A 13,567-nucleotide genomic window follows, 5' to 3' on the forward strand; every position below is an offset into this window, starting at 1 on the left:
GCTTTGTGATAACAAACATTTCTCAGCCATTTCCTGTGTAAATGGGTGGGCAAACAGAAAATCACGAGAGAGGCAGTAATTGCGTGGTGGTATCACATTGCATAAAGCCTTTGGCCAATGGCCTGATGTTGGGGAGCTCTTTATCTCTGGGCAGTATGTTTCTATTCGTCTCTCATTGTTTCCATCAGGGTCTGGTGGTAAGCATGTCATGCTAGATGCTCAGTCTAGATTAAAGGTGTCTGCATTCGAGTGAGCATGAGAGACCAGCATTTCCTCACACTGAGCGCATGGTTTGACATCATCAGAACGCTTTCAATTCAGTGCTAGTGCTCAGTAGGTATGTCATCAATGCGCCGAGTGGAAGCCACTCCCTGTAAACGCCATGCTCTGGAACCAAGGCCTCTCTTCCAAAAAGATGCTTTTCTCACTGAGGCTGTTAGACCCCAGCAGTGTTGTGCAAAATAAAGCTAGTTTTTATTTCACTATATCTGTGAATCTCCTATTTGCTGGAATTGGTCAGATCTGCAAGAGTCTATTTTGTCATATTCTGATTATAAGCTGTTTTATTTTTAAACAATACTTCAGTTTTGCCTCTCCTTAAACACCTTACAGTTTGAGTAAAGCTGCAGTTCCTCACACTCATACTAGTAAGTGATACACCAAACAGGCAAACCGATCATATTACAGGTTTAAGGAGCTTGAAAAACATTAAAGCTAATTTTGATTAAATGATGAAACATTTAATTACAGCTGTACTGTTGATTTATATTTGAATATTATATGATAGAATTATAGGATTTGACATCATCATATGTTATTACTTGATGCACTATATTGGCAAAAGTATTCGCTCATCTGCCTACACACACGTTTGAACTTGAGGGACATCCCAGTCTTAATTCATAGGGTTTAATATGTCGGCCCACCCTCCAAAGCTATAACAGCTTCCACTCTTCTGGGAAGGCATTCCACAAGGTTTAGCAGTGTGTTTATAGGAATTTTTGACCATTCTTCCAGAAGCGCATTTGTGAGGTCAGATGCTGATGTTGGACGAGAGGGCCTGCCTCTCAGTCTCTGCTCTAATTCATCCCACAGGTGTTCTGTCAGGTTGAGGTCAGGACTCTGAGCTGGCCAGTAAAGTTCTTCCACACCAAACTTGCTCACCCATGTCTTTATGGACCTTGCTTTGTGCACTGGTGCGTAGTCATATTGGAACAGGAAGGGGCCCTCTCCAAACTGTTCCCACAAAGTTGGGAGTATGAAATTGTCTTGGTATGCTGAAGCATTAACAGTTCCTTTCACTGGAACTAAAGGGCCAAGCCCAACTCCTGAAAAACAACCTCACAGCATAATCCCCCCCCCCCCCTGCACCAAACTTTACACTTGGCACAATCCAGTCAGACAAGTACGTTCTCCTGGCAACCGCCAAACCCAGATTAATCCTTTGTTACTCCAGAGAACAGTCTCCACTACTCTAGAGTCCAGTGGTGGAGTGCTTTACACCACTGGATGCAACACTTTGCACTGTGCTTGGTAATGTAAGGCTTGGATGCAGCTGCTCAGCCATGGAAACCCATTCCATAAAGCTCTTTATGCACGGTTCTTGAGCTAACCTGAAGGCCACATGAAGTCTGGAGGCCTGTAGGGATTGACTCTGCAGAAAGTTGGTGATCTCTGCACACTATTTGCCTCAGCACTGTCATTTTACGTGTCCTACCACTTTGTGGCTGAGTTGCTGTCGTTCCCAATTGCTTCCACTTTGTTATAATACCACGGAAAGTTTACTTTGGAATATTTAGTTGCAGGGAAATTTCATGACTGGAGTTGTTGCACAGGTGGGATCCTATCACGGTTCCATGCTGGAATTCACTGAGCTCCTGAGAGCAACCTGTTCTTTCACAAATGTTTGTAGAAGGAATCTACAAGCCTAGGTGTTTGGGTTTATACATCTGTGGTCAGCTTTTCTATTTTTCAATAACAGCAGTCTAGAAAACAACTTATCACATACTGAGGCCGTTTGTTATTAATTTTACAACAAACAATTGCTGTGCATTTGCTACACAAGTATAATGGTTTCTATAAATGTGTATAATTCTTATATAAGAGATCCTATTTCATCCTGTTTGCAGTGGTTCCGGGCCTGTCATTTAAATAAAGAAATAAAATAAGCAAACAGATCAGCAGAATGATTATTTTTATTTAGCCTGATGTCAGACAACAGCCACAAGATGCGATCAGCTTCATTCTGACTCAACACCTAAGCTCAACCCATTGTAAATATAGAACAGGATAAGGAATATGAACCATGATATACTGATATACTGATACACATGATATACATTATACACTGAAGACATAAACAAAACAAAAAATCATGTCCTATAGCTGAAAAATCAATCTAATAAAAAAGGCTTGCAAATTTAAAATGCATTGCTTTTAAAGAATGGCAAATAAATGTAACTGATCTGTATGCTGCACTATAGGTTGGACAGCACTTTTTATTATTAATGGTATTGTCTAAATGAAATGGTGTGTATGGCAGAGACATGCTTAATTGGCCTTGGGTGTGTGTGTAAGGTGTGTAATTTGATTAGAGGAGCTGCTTCATGGATTCAGATATTGATCCGACACGGTATGTGTATGATTGCAGTGCCTGCGTCAGCTTCCAATTTCTTGCACCTGTGGCCTTGGGACCTAGTGCCTAGTATTCCTGGGCATTCATTACAAATCTAGCAGTTACACTGGAATTAAAATGTAGAAATACATATAATATGCTGTAAAGATAGATCATAATATTCATTGCATAGGATTCTAAATGTCAGAAAGTGTAGATTAGTTCTTTTCTTTGAGTTTCTTAACTTCTTTGCTACCATAGCAACTGCTTGCAGTTCAAACAGATATGTCATTAATGCAATGTCCATTAGTAGTAAAATACCTTGCCATGGTCTGCAGGCGTTCATTTTGTTGAACAACAATACTTTTCTTGGTTTCTTGAATGTAATGCTGACAGTAGACAGACTTGTCCAGTAATGGATGAGGAGGAATGGGTGATAACAATCGATCCTTTTGTGCTAGTTATTTTAGTGGCTATGTTAATAAATTTACATGTAGCACAATTAGAACATTTAAAGTTTACAGTACCACTGTTATTATCTGCTTGCTTGCTGATCAAAGACCTCCTGTTTTGGTTGGAAACCTTGTATACTTCAACATAATTTTGTTTTAGATATTTCTCTATGTTGAATATATATATATATATATATATATATATATATATATATATATATATATATATATATATATATATATATAATGTTTAGATATTAAAAATTCAAAAGTTGAAGTGTACAAGTATACTAGGTTTCCAGACAAAACAGGACATTTCTGACAGTGATCTTTGATTATATATATTATATATATACTCTTTTGGGGAGACTCTCCTGAAGTAGTCTTCTGGTATATTACACCAGGCTTCTTTCAGCACTTCCCAGAGTTCCTCTTTAGATATAAGCAGTGTCTTTTCCTGCTATTCCTCAAGAGTAAGGGGAGGTGTGTGACAAAGGCTGAAGCATCAACGATACCCGGGTCTCAAACGCAGGTCCTACAGGTTGTAAATGTGTGTGCTCTCAGCTTTTGTCACACTGCAAAGCCATATATATATATATATATATATATATATATATATATATATATATATATATATATATATATATATAGTTACATTTCACTCTGAGACTGTCAGTCAATCTGCTGGGGTCCATGCCCACACAGCAGAATGGTAAAAGGCAACAGAGCAAAAAAGAAAATTCTGGTCAGCAGTCATCTTGTAGTCGCAAAACAAACCAGTAATGAACAGGGTAAATGCTGGTGATAAACTGTACATGTCATCAGATACAGCTGTTATGTACACTAATAAAATGCACCTATAAAATTGATCTGATGAATGAATACAGGCTCAATGTAGGTGTCTTTAATGAGGTTGCTGGTAAGTGTATCTATTTACGCCATGATGCTTATTAGCTAATTGTATTTGCATGGCCTGCCTTGCTCATGCATATGAACAGAATATCTAAGTGTGCGCAGAAATGTAAAAAAACCAAGCATATATTTCAATTAGTTGGTATTATCTTAAGTGCAATAGCTAATGCATAATACAGATTTTTCAGATTATTAACCTGCGTTCCATTAATGGAATTAATACATGCAGTCACCATCATGCTAAACCTGCCAGCATGCTAAATCCACAGGGACCATTAATAAGCAGTCCATCATCACTAAAGGAAGTCATTTATCAGTGACCCAATATGCATCTCCCTGAGGCTCCTCAATCAATCTATCAGGGAAAGAAATGATGCAAATTTTCAAGGTCACTTTTGGGGCTAATTACACCTGAAAGCACTGTTTTGATGTTGCCTGACTCTGCTGTGGGCTTGCTTTGTGTTCTTACAGTTCACCCAGAGCATAGCTTTCAGTATCTGCCTAACAGCTGCTTTGTGCAAAACAAAATTAAGCCGGTTGTATTACTAGCAATACAGAAGTGTGAAAAAGGGGAGAGTGTGAGGCCGAATGTACTCAGCTGAGCTCTCTGATGTGATTGCGTCCCTCCCCTACTGCCACGGTTGCTCTAAATTCTGCATGATTGAGTTAATGAGCACAGGGTGTATCAGAGCAACAACAGAGCTCAGCAAGTGTGTCTCTGGCTTGCAGTCAAGTGTGTCCCCCAGTGGAAATACCGTACAAAATATGAATGCATGGTGCTAAGTTGAGGCTTCCTGTCCCACAGGTCTTTATTAGGAAAATGTGGTTGTTCCCAAGTGTAGACACCAAAGTAAAGTAAAGGCACTCTGTAATTTGAATACAATATCGCTTTAACTGGGCAGGCGGTACTTGACATTTGTGCATTCCGTTTGATACCAACTATACACACACAAACACTCACACTCACACTCAAAACACACCCCGCCCCTCATACCTGACTGAGACCATATGCCATGTTTTCAGGGTGCCATCTGTGAACCAACTGGTCTCAAGAAAAGCTTCCTATCAGAACAGACTGCAGCATTATGCAATTCAATATGGGAAGTAAAAGCATGTGTACTCGGAATGCCGGAAGGCACGTGCCAAAGTTGAGACTTTGTTGAGCTGTTAGCTTGAGCTCCAGACAGATTCATTTTGTAATTATAAATAATATAAAGGAAATTATAAATAATATGAGTTTTAAATGGATATGGATTGTATTACGAGGATGTAAAATGTTACTGTAAAGAGCTGTGCCCAAGTCTTATTAATAAAGCACATATGAGCACCCATGTTTGGCATGACAAAGTGGAACACAGAGCACTATTAATTGCTGCTATTGAGGCTCCATTTAGGCACAGCACATTTTGCCAAGAGATGAATATCTGTATTATTTCTGTTCACCACTTTGCTCTTGCTTTGATTCATAATTCTATGCTTTCCTCCCAAATGAATTTCTGTCTGCCTGCATTACAGTAATACTCCTGTAGCTTTTATTGATTGTTGATGCCATGTAGTCAGATGGATGATGTCCATATTGTGGGAGAACCACAGGGATCCGTGGTGCCTAAATCCATGTGTCTCAAAGTGCATCAAGCAGATATGTAGATGAATGTTAAGAACAGCTGCAGGTTGAGTCAGTGTAATCATCTCTACCTAAAAGGCAGTTTCACTCACCTTCACTCACAGTGTTATATTCCTTTATGAAAACTGTATTAAAAAACAAATGTACAATTTTGTTTAGAAATTATGTTCTAATAACATTCATTTATTGCCAGCACAAGTTACAGGTACAAAGCTGACCAAATTCATTCAGTGTCAGTTTACCAACAGAAACAATCAGGAACTCACATGTGACATATGCAGTACTCCAGCCATACAGAGATCAGTTAAAAACAATGAGCTGATCTAATGCATTTTTAAACATGCACTGCAATCAACAAATGGTGTTTTGGAACACAGGTCAAGTGTTTCAGTGTCAGTGATGCCATTGCTAGAGTTAAATGCACTGATTGCTTGGAAACTCATATCACTCCCACTCTTAGTGCATGTGATGACAGCTTAGGTATAAGTGGTTCCTCTGGGAAGAGGACAGCTGTAGCATCTGTTGTGGTTGCCACTGCTGGATTATGTTTGATGCAGCAGAATCTAGCCAGCAAGCACAGTAGTTGTAGAGAAACATAGCATGTCACTACACACACACACACACACACACACACACACACACACACACACACACACACACACACACACACACACACACACACACACACACACACACTTATCAGACTGATAGCAAGGGACTAAAATAATATGAGGCCAGACTGCACCAAACACATGTCCTACTTTTCACATCTCCACTAATGGCCTACAGTGAGATGTCTGACTTTTTTTTTTTCTTTCAATACACTCAGATTTATTTTGACCCACTGCTATTTCAGTACCTAATTCATCCAATAGGGTTTATTCCTTTCATGGGAATAATACAGGCTATCACTGGTGTTGAGTGTCCTGAGGTATCTAACACATTTACAGCACTTAGCTGATGCTTTGGATAGAAGCAACTTACAATTATCACTGAATACAACTTGAGCAATTGAGTGTTAAGGGCCTTGCTCAGGGCCCCAACAGTGGCAACCTGGTAGTGTTGGTGGGGCTTGTACTGGGAAATGTCTGATTGCTAGCCAGGTACCTTAACCACTGATCTACCACTACCCATACAGCTATTGATCAGCCAAGTTCACACACAGTCCTATGACCTATTCCACCAAGTAATTTAAGTCCCTGCATCATCCTTTAGGGCCCCCAGCCAAACATCTAGTTTAGTCTGATGCAGACATTGTCACTGTTATGAAACTGGATTATTTGAAGCTTAGCATGTCAAAATATAAAAGAACTCCAGAAATGGACCTGACAACTTGTTCTTTTAGTTGAATGTAAATAAGTTTAAAACCAGGAAGATATTTCTGCTGCCTTCAATACTCATTCATTAAATAAATGCCAAAAATAATGTTGGGTTTTATGCATAAATTCAGTTTAAGTAAAACATGATCTGTAAGGAAAATGTATTACATTACATACAGTGCATTACATTGATTGAAAAACCTTTTGAAAAACAAAAGATTGGCAGATCATTTTCCTTTTGAAAAGACTTGAGTTACAGTAACTTTGTCACTTGAGGCTTGCCTTAATGACTTAATATTATAAATGAGACATGGAGGTGAGATTTAAAACTTATCTTTTGTTTAAAACTGTGACTTCGAACTGAGCTATGCTGGGCACAACCTTGGATCTATTGATAGTGGTGTAAGTAAACATAAATCAAAGAGGAAAATAGAGGTCCCACCTTGTGCTTTAAATGTAGCACTGTGAGCAGATAGCCAGTTGTTGGTGCAGTTAATTGTGCTGTTAGATTGATTCCTTGGGCACAGATTTCCAGAAGTGCAGCAATATTCCACCTCTCCAAATAATCTGCAGTCATACATTGGAAAGCAGATCTTGTTTTTAATAGGTACCAAAATAGCATCTCACTTCTATTCAAACAGCCTCATTGCAGTCACACCTCCCTTTTGGTGCCAGTTTTTCACCTGGGTTCAGCTCAAAGGTGACATGTAGATGAAAATAAACTGAAGAATGAATTGCAGATCAGTGGGTGAGAACATCCCTGTTGTTATGATGGGAAAATTGCAAAAGATTGCAGTTCAGAGCAGACTTTGCTCTTCTGGGTGCAGAAGTCCCAAAAAACACAAGGGTTAGCACACACTTTTCATATTAGCTCACAGAAGAGCTTCTCCCCAGAAGGAGTGACAAAATTACTTTTGTTGAAGGAAAGAGTCATGAAGAGTCAGTCACCATGATGACACAGACCTTGAAAGTGGAATAGCAGACTAAAGTGCATATGGACTGTACAGTGTAGGAAAACAGTGCATAGACAGACTAAAGTTTATAGGGCTAGTGCAGTTTGGCAGTGCATAGACAGACTAAAGTTGGTATGGCTGCTGCATCTTAACAATGCATAGATAGACTGGAGTGCTTATGACTAGAGCAGTTTGGCCATGCATAGACAGACTGAAATGGATAGGATTAGTGCAGAGTCAGCACCTCTCAGTACTCATCATTCTCATGAAACAGTTCATTGACTCATATGTATAACATACTGCAAAATAGGGATTTTTGTGATGTTTCAAAAACCTCATGAGCCTTTTCTGCTGGTCCTGCTGAGTTCCAAAGGGCCATATTGGAAAGTGAACACTGAAGGCAGCACTTGGCATTCATTAAAAGGTCACCTTCTGTGATGCGATTTTGAGTGCATTAAAGATGTCTGAGAAGATCACAGTCAAAGCAGTAATTGAGAAACTATGATCTTTATCTGAACCGCCAACCTAAACTTGTGCCTTGCTGGGCATATTAAACAGAATTAGGAAGATTCTTAAGGAGTAGCCCAATCCTGTTGTACATCAGTCACAATCAAAGCATACTTACTCCAGAGATCTCGGCAAAGAATGGCTATTTCTGTATTGGTTGGTTTCCACTGCAACCAACCAATAAAAAACACACACTGTTCATTGAAAATTGGTTGATAATTTGTTACATTGTGTTTGAAAATGAAGGAAAAAAATATTCACATATAGCACACACAGCAAACTGAAACCCAACACCCTAAACCAGTCAGCGTAACACAATATAGATGCCTTCAGCATTAGGAAATGGTGGACTCTTTGCAGCATCACTTCCAGCACATGGTCTAAGAAGGGCTGTTGGGTGTGGCATACGCGGCAATGCTGGCGGTGGGACAGCGGCAAGATAGAACGCCACGGACGTGAACAGAGAGCGCACGTGATGAAAGATAATCCAACGGCAGATGTGTGCCACTTCCTCCCCGCAACCCCCCTTCATGGGAGGCAAGGCAAGCAAACATAATGAGTCATGGTCGTCTCTCCAATACACTACGGCCCGCCTAGCGCCTCCACCACCCACGTCACCATGGCAACCAGCCATCTCGCCCAGCAGCTCTGGGATGCATCATTATCATTGTTGCATGTGCTCAGGAGAGAGAGAGAGAGAGAGAGAGAGAGAGAGAGAGAGAGAGAGAGAGAGAGAGGTGGGGGGAGAGAGAGAGAGAGAGAGAGAGAGAGAGAGAGAGAGAGAGAGAGAGGTGGGGGGAGAGAGAGAGAGAGAGAGAGAGAGAGAGAGAGAGAGGTGGGGGGAGAGAGAGAGAGAGAGAGAGAGAGAGAGAGAGAGAGAGAGAGAGAGAGAGAGAGGGAGAGAGGGAGAGGTGGGGGGGAGAGAAGAAGGGAGGGAACGGGAAGCAGAGGAGTAAACAAGTTATACCAAATGAACATGAGATAAAGTAGTTATGGTCAACAGTGTGACAGTTTTAGGGGTGGTTTAAGTAAAATTTCTTACTAAAGTGAAATTCTGCAGTGATTAATAAATGAGTTAATAATAATCACTTTATTATTAACTCATTTAAATCTTGTCTCACAGTGGAGAACACATTTATCACAGTGCATAGCTGAACTTCATTCTCACCTCCTCAATTACAAATCTGAATTTGAATCTTAATCATTCAGCAGCAGCAAAACTAACTTTGCCTTCATCGGCTACGTGGCTTTTCCTAAATGATGAGTGTCTTTGTTCTCTGTAGCTCTTCTGTAGCAGTTCCGCTATGATCTGTGATTGCATATAGTATGGTTCTGGATACCTGCCACTCTGTGGAAATGAAAGAATTGTGCAAGGCTTCTGCTCAGAGTTCTGGGGAAGTCAAGCTTTTCATGGCATAGATACGTACACGGCTATGCGGACAGTGCATGAATCTGACATGAGTATATATGTATTTATACAATGAATGGCCACTTTTTTAAAGACAATCATCTAGTTGCACATTGGATCTCCTTGGGCCTTCAGAGCCAAAATTCATCATGACATAGATTCCACTAGGTGTTGAAATCATTCTGCCTGAATCTTGACCCATGCAAACGGGATAGCTTCTCACAGTTGAGGTGGAGGTACAGGCATGCTCTGAACAGCCCATTATACCTCAGCCCAGAGTTTTTTAATGCTCTATGGGAATAAAATCTGATGACTGTGAAGGCCAGGGAAGCAATGAAAACCTGTCATGTTCTAGGAACCAGTCCATGACTATACAATGACTATCCCTTGCACCAGGGACAAAACATAAAGTATAAACCTAGCTTCAGGGGACATTGACAGCCACTCATTGTGTGCACAGCAGTTGCCACTGTTCTGACCCTTGGTCTAATGTGAGTCAAGATCTGGACCCAGAGATAGTGTTTCCCAAACAGACGTGAAAATTCATGGCTATATTTGCAGAACTGTCATGGTTTCAAATTGAGGATGTTCCCCTCATACAGGGGTTAAGGCTAAAGAGCTTCAAATTTACTATGAAAGGAGGTGATGGAAAAGACTGACATTTTTGCTGGAGTTCAGGTCACCCTACCTTTTTTCTCAGAGGCTCTTTCTGTATTAGACATTCAGAAGGGCCATAGAGAGCTATTAATTCACACAGTGAATATTCAGCCTACTTAATGCTTGTGAAGTAATGTCTGAGAGAGACAGTTTTGGCACATGAGTGAAACATTTTTTTAAAAAATATTATAAACAGAATTCTTGGTGGCCTCAGATATTTACATTTTTATAACCACCCAGAGTATTAAAATGCAATATTTGTATGTGGTAGGGAGCACCTGTATTCAACATTTGCTATTCCCCACCCCCCACCCCCCCAAAAAAAGAAAAAAAAAAGAATTGTGCTGTTAAGGTGGCATCTTGTATATATTTGGCCCATAATGACAAATATTTCCATGCCATGTTTCTACCTGTGTGAGAAATTCAGTATTCAGTAACATGAATTCTACTTTCTCTCTTTGACCTTTTTTTCCCCTCATCCCTGAGGTCTTGGTGAAACAACCTTGGGATTGAAAAGGCACAAATAAAGAAAGAAGCTATTTTTTGCTATTTCACTTTGCAGCACTTTGCAGGGTTCTCTCCGACCCTTGATGTTCATATAGTCTCTTGTGGTTGATGGCTTTGTCTTTTTATAACACTTTGAGCCTATTGTGCTGTCCTGCAAATACAGTAAAGTCATCTGGAAGGACACATCTTACTACCCCACTGTTTGCATGTGTCGTCTTTTTCAGTAGGACTTACAATGAGCTTTTTAGACTGTACATGGCTAATAAGAACACCAAATATTAAATCACAGTTCCAGGAAGGCCTGTGACTTTGATCCCACATCTTAAACATCCCAGCCATGACTAGTGAAGATAAAAAAAAGGATTTGAAAAAAGGTATGTTAAGAACTATATTAAGTAGAATGTTGAGTGATCGCCTAATATTTGATTCATACTCGCAATGCTTTCATGGGATTTTGCAGATTTGAACCATAAAAGGTTCTTACTGTAGTTTGGTGAATGCTCTGCTCTTACATGCAGTAAGAACTGTAAGGCTGTCCTGCCTAACTGATGTAATAGTTTCTGTTATAGCGTCACTGTTAGGAATGATGCAAAAACAAATTGACAAGTTTAGGAATACAAAGAGGGTTGCTTGCATTCACTGTATATGTCCTTAATTGTTCCTTTGTGCATTTTTTTTGTGTTTCACAGATTTCCTGACACCATTTGATGCTAAGACATGTTTCTTCCTTTGAGATGAGCCTGATATGTACATGGAGATACCAGGCAGGAACATTTGTAAATAGTTTTGGGAAGACATTATTACCCTTCTTTAATTAGTGATATTTACATTTAATCATAGCAGCCAAATCAAATATAGACATCAGCTTTACTGCGCTCACAGTAGTCACCTAAGGTAGGGTAAGGTTTATGCTTTATGCTTTATTTTAATATTAATTATTATATTAATATTATATTAATATAATTCCAAATGTTCTGACTGCCAAACCTCCAACATTATTGTCCAATTTGGGAGACTTGCATGAATTATATGTGCTCTCTTTTCTGGGTAAATACTATCTAAGTACCAGGCATGTGTTCCTCAGTTCTGGCAGCAGTTATACCTAAACTGAAAGTTGTATTAATTCCAGAACATTTATTTTATTTATGTAAATGGTGCACATTCTGTCAATATAAATGTTTTTATTTTATGACTCTTGAGTAACAGTACATATATTTTAATATAACTTTATTTGACTTATTCTATGAGTTACTGGAGGCTTTTAATACTAATAACCCAACAGTTCCCAGCAATTAACTATAAAAGTTAAATAATTAGGCCCCATACTTGCCATTAATTGTGGTGCTATTAGCAGACAATTTGTAGACTGACCCTTTGGTTGACTTGTTAACATAAATTCATTCTCTTCCCTCACTCTCTGTCTCTGTCTTTGTCTCTCTCTTTCCCTCAATCCCTTTTCACTCTCTCTCTTTTTCTCTCTGCTGGCTGAGTCACCAGCTCTACTCCTGCTGACATTACACAATCTCCTCCGCCTCCCGCACAGCCAGCGGCATGGCAGCCGCCGTCTCCATGGCAATTGTTAATCTCCATCAGAGCTTTGGCCTCAGTGGTGTGGTTGGCGCAGAGACATAGAGAGGCTCCATGGAGAGTCCCCGCCAGCCTGCCTTATCTCTGTTGCCTGTGCATTGATCCAACTGAACCTCACGCTTGTCCCTGCTGCTCTACCTGCTGCTCTACCTGCCAGCACAGTTTTTCAACACTAACCCCATCATGTCTGTTCTTAAACCCCTGATTTTTTTAGATTAATAAATGTGCCATGTATATAAGGGTCATGAATGCTTGAATGAAACATGTGGGAGCCATCTAATAAAAACTGCATTCCCATTGAATTCAGCATAAACTTCATAGTAAACACTCATGCTCTGTCATATAAAATCCTCTTTGGTTCCCAAATGCAACAAGCCAAACTACTATATAATGGCAATCAAAAAGACTACTCTGTTCTGGATTATATCACACATCTTAATAGTATACACTAATAGTGACCTAGTCAAAGCAGTATTTGGCTATGTCCTTTGCATTAATGGCTTAGTAATCATCTCTGGATGAAATATGCTTTATTTAGCACAATGTTAAACATTCATCTCTGATCTCAAATGAGTCCTTGAGGCTGCATCACTAACAGAGAAAGAATTCCAATTTTTTGTCTCAAAGGGCTCTCTTGAGAACAAATAAATCAGCTTGAAATAAAGCTCACTCTGATTTGGTGGAGATATTAATGAAAGAATCTGGCACAGTCATTGCATGATGCAATACAGATACACACAAATGCATATTTTTACACACACAAACACACACACACACACACACACACACACACACACACACAAACACACACAGAGGAAGTCTTATTTGGAGTGTGATTTGGTGGAAATAAATGAGAGAAACTGACACAGGCATTGTATTATGCAACACACGCACACACACCCTCACTGACTTTTTGAGGCGCGCGCACACACACACACACACACACACACACACACACACACACACACACACACACACACACACACACACACACACACACACACAGAGACTCTGCATGGCCAGGCCT

Source organism: Electrophorus electricus, chromosome 17 (genome assembly GCF_013358815.1).
Source record: "Electrophorus electricus isolate fEleEle1 chromosome 17, fEleEle1.pri, whole genome shotgun sequence".
In the NCBI taxonomy this organism is placed as follows: domain Eukaryota; kingdom Metazoa; phylum Chordata; class Actinopteri; order Gymnotiformes; family Gymnotidae; genus Electrophorus; species Electrophorus electricus.